Source organism: Eriocheir sinensis, chromosome 4 (genome assembly GCF_024679095.1).
Source record: "Eriocheir sinensis breed Jianghai 21 chromosome 4, ASM2467909v1, whole genome shotgun sequence".
Lineage (NCBI taxonomy): Eukaryota > Metazoa > Arthropoda > Malacostraca > Decapoda > Varunidae > Eriocheir > Eriocheir sinensis.
In genome coordinates, this window is record NC_066512.1 from 18,505,706 (window position 1) to 18,509,152 (window position 3,447).

The 3,447-nt window shown below is 48.8% G+C and overlaps 1 long non-coding RNA gene across 3 annotated transcripts; it reads right to left on the reverse strand.

Moving 5' to 3' along the window:
• Positions 1–946: 946 nt before the first annotated feature.
• On the reverse strand, positions 947–3,127 carry LOC127009363 (uncharacterized). 3 transcript variants are annotated; one of them, XR_007761899.1, is made up of 6 exons: positions 3,030–3,127; positions 2,487–2,622; positions 2,209–2,418; positions 1,930–1,999; positions 1,650–1,789; positions 947–1,443 (listed from the first exon to the last, which is right to left on the reverse strand). It is a non-coding gene; the product is annotated as an uncharacterized LOC127009363 (long non-coding RNA). The 3 variants fall into 3 exon arrangements; XR_007761896.1 differs by lacking the exon at positions 3,030–3,127 and adding an exon at positions 2,826–2,961; XR_007761898.1 differs by lacking the exons at positions 2,209–2,418; positions 3,030–3,127 and adding exons at positions 2,139–2,208; positions 2,623–2,767 and having other exon boundaries at positions 1,930–2,069; positions 2,419–2,554.
• Between the last annotated feature and the right edge of the window lie 320 nt (positions 3,128–3,447).

Genomic DNA, 3,447 nt, shown 5'->3' on the forward strand with positions numbered 1-3,447 from the left:
GAAGAAATCATAGAGGAGAAGGAAGAGATGGAAGAGGAGGAGAGAATGATGGTAACAATATTGACAGAGGGAGAGAGCAAAAAGTATGTTGTGAAAAGTAGTTGTGAAAAAGAAACGAAAAATACCTTTGCAAAGACACGTAATAATATGACTTTTACGACACCTTACAGCCGATGATGATCCCCTAGCCCCTCCCCTCTACCACCTCTGCCTTCCTTCCTCTTTTACCTTCCCTCCACACGTTCCTTCCTCCTTCCCTCCACACCTTCCTCGTTAGATGGATGGTTTGTAAGTTAGTTAGTTAAATAGGCAGAAATATACGTATTGTAGTAGTAGTATATATATTGTAGTTAAGTAGCTAGTTAGTTAGATGGTTCGCTGGTTAGTTAGTTAGTTAGGTAGTTAGATAGGTAGTTTAATAAGTAGTTAAAGATAGAGTTAGTTAGATAGTTAATTTTATTGGATATTGTATTATTTATTTTATTTTATTTTATTTTTTTCTTTTCTTTCTTGTTTTTCTTGTCTTTCTTTTCTTTTAGTGTTGTTGTTTTTTTCTTTTAATTTCTTTTGTTTATATTTTTCCTTTTCTTGCTTTTATTTTATTTTCTATTGGTGTTTTCTCTTTTCTTTCTGTTCTTTTCTTTTTCCTTTTCTTTATTTTCCTATCATCCTTTGTTGATGTTCGTTGGTCTGGGTGAGCCACTTTCCTCCCAGAAGAGACCCACCCATAATTTTGGTGACGTTGCTGAGGGCCGAAAGGTGGATGATGTTTGTTATATTTTCTTTCCTTGATGTTTTCTTTTCATTTTCGATGTTATTCTGTTCATTTTCTTGCTCTTCTTGTTTTCTTTATCATCCTTTGTTGATGTTCGTTGGTCTGGGTGAGCCGCTTTCTCCCAGAAGAGACCCACCCATAATTTTGTGATGTTACTTAAATGGGCCGAAAGGTGGATGATGTATTTTCTTCTTTCCTGATGTTGGTCTTTTATCTTTTCTGTATCATCCGTTCTGATGTTCTTTGGTCTGAATGAGCCTTTTTCTCCCCAGAAAAGACCCACCCATAATTTTGTGATGTTACTTGGGGCCGAAAGGTGGATGATGTTTTTTTCTTCTTTTCTTCATGTTGTTCTTTTATCTTTTCTATGTCATCCCTGATTGATGTTCTTTGGTCTGGATGAGCCTCTTTCTCCCCAGAAGAGACCCATCCATAATTTTGGTGATGTTAGTTAGGGCCGAAAGGTGGATGATCTGTTTCTTATTTTGTTTTCTTGATGTCTCATTTCTACATTTTCTTTATTCTGGTGTTCCTTTTCCTTTTCATTTTCATTTTGGTGTTCCCATCACGTGGATGTCTACGACATCTAACGAGCTCCACCTGCCCGGGTTTATTGTTCGGAGTTTGCTCTCCTAGGCAGACTGCCTGCCACGGCTGACGAGCTCCACCTACCCGGGTTTATTATTCGGAGTTTGCTCTCCTAGGCAGACTGCCTGCCACGGCTGACGAGCTCCACCTGCCCGGGTTTATTGTTCGGAGTTTGCTCTCCTAGGCAGACTGCCTGCCACGGCTGACGAGCTCCACCTGCCCGGGTTTATTATTCGGAGTTGTCCTTCTCCTAGATGAACTGCCTGCCACGGCTGACGAGCTCCACCTGCCCGTGTTTCTTGTTCGGAGTTGTCCTTCTCCTAGATGAACTGCTTGCCACGGCTGACGAGCTCCACCTGCCCGTGTTTCTTGTTCGGAGTTGTCCCTCTCCTAGATGAACTGCCTGCCACGGCTGACGAGCTCCACCTGCCCGTGTTTCTTGTTCGGAGTTGTCCATCTCCTAGATGAACTGCCTGCCACGGCTGACGAGCTCCACCTGCCCGTGTTTCTTGTTCGGAGTTGTCCCTCTCCTAGATGAACTGCCTGCCACGGCTGACGAGCCACACCTGCCCGTGTTTCTTGTTCGGAGTTGTCCTTCTCCTAGATGAACTGCCTGCCACGGCTGACGAGCTCCACCTGCCCGTGTTTCTTGTTCGGAGTTGTCCTTCTCCTAGATGAACTGCCTGCCACGGCTGACGAGCCACACCTGCCCGTGTTTCTTGTTCGGAGTTGTCCTCTCCTAGATGAACTGCCTGCCACGGCTGACGAGCTCCACCTGCCCGTGTTTCTTGTTCGGAGTTGTCCTTCTCCTAGATGAACTGCCTGCCACGGCTGACGAGCCACACCTGCCCGTGTTTCTTGTTCGGAGTTGTCCCTCTCCTAGATGAACTGCCTGCCACGGCTGACGAGCTCCACCTGCCCGTGTTTCTTGTTCGGAGTTGTCCTTCTCCTAGATGAACTGCCTGCCACGGCTGACGAGCTCCACCTGCCCGGGTTTGTTGTTCGGAGTTGTCCCTCTCCTAGATGAACTGCCTGCCACGGCTGACGAGCCACACCTGCCCGGGTTTGTTGTTCGGAGTTTGCTCTCCTAGGTGAATTGCCTACCATGGCTAACGAGCTCCACCTGCCCGGGTTTGTTGTTCGGAGTTTGCTCTCCTAGGTGAATTGCCTACCACGGCTAACGAGCTCCACCTGCCCGGGTTTGTTGTTCGGAGTTTGCTCTCCTAGGTGAATTGCCTACCACGGCTAACGAGCCACACCTGCCCGGGTTTGTTGTTCGGAGTTTGCTCTCCTAGGTGAATTGCCTACCACGGCTAACGAGCTCCACCTGCCCGGGTTTGTTGTTCGGAGTTTGCTCTCCTAGGTGAATTGCCTACCACGGCTAACGAGCCCCACCTGCCCGGGTTTGTTGTTCGAGTTTGCTCTCCTAGGTGAATTGCCTACCACGGCTAACGAGCTCCACCTGCCCGGGTTTGTTGTTCGGAGTTTGCTCTCCTAGGTGAATTGCCTACCATGGCTAACGAGCCACACCTGCCCGGGTTTGTTGTTCGGAGTTTGCTCTCCTAGGTGAATTGCCTACCATGGCTAACGAGCCACACCTGCCCGGGTTTGTTGTTCGGAGTTTGCTCTCCTAGGTGAATTGCCTACCATGGCTAACGAGCCACACCTGCCCGGGTTTGTTGTTCGGAGCTTGTCTTTCTAGGTGAATTGCCTACCAGGGCTAACCAGCCGCACCTGCCATGCCTTGTAGCCGGCAGATCTCCGGCACCTCCGTGGAGGACCCGGGGGACGCCGAGGCGCCCTACCGGGGTCCCTCCATTCCTGCCATGCTCGCCAGGGAGACCTTGGGCTCGCTGGCGCTTCGCAGCCCCGCCGAGGCGAGGAGGGAAGATGCAGGATCTCGCTGAATAAAACTACCACACTGGATTATGAAATTAAAAACAAATACCGAACATTCGCCGATCACCGCGTTTACCGGTTCTGGGATGGAAGGCCGAAGCGCCTCGAAAACGCGCACAAACATTCAAAGAAATCCTCGCGACGGCTCGCGGCGCAGCATCCGTTTCCCTTTTTCTACTGATTAT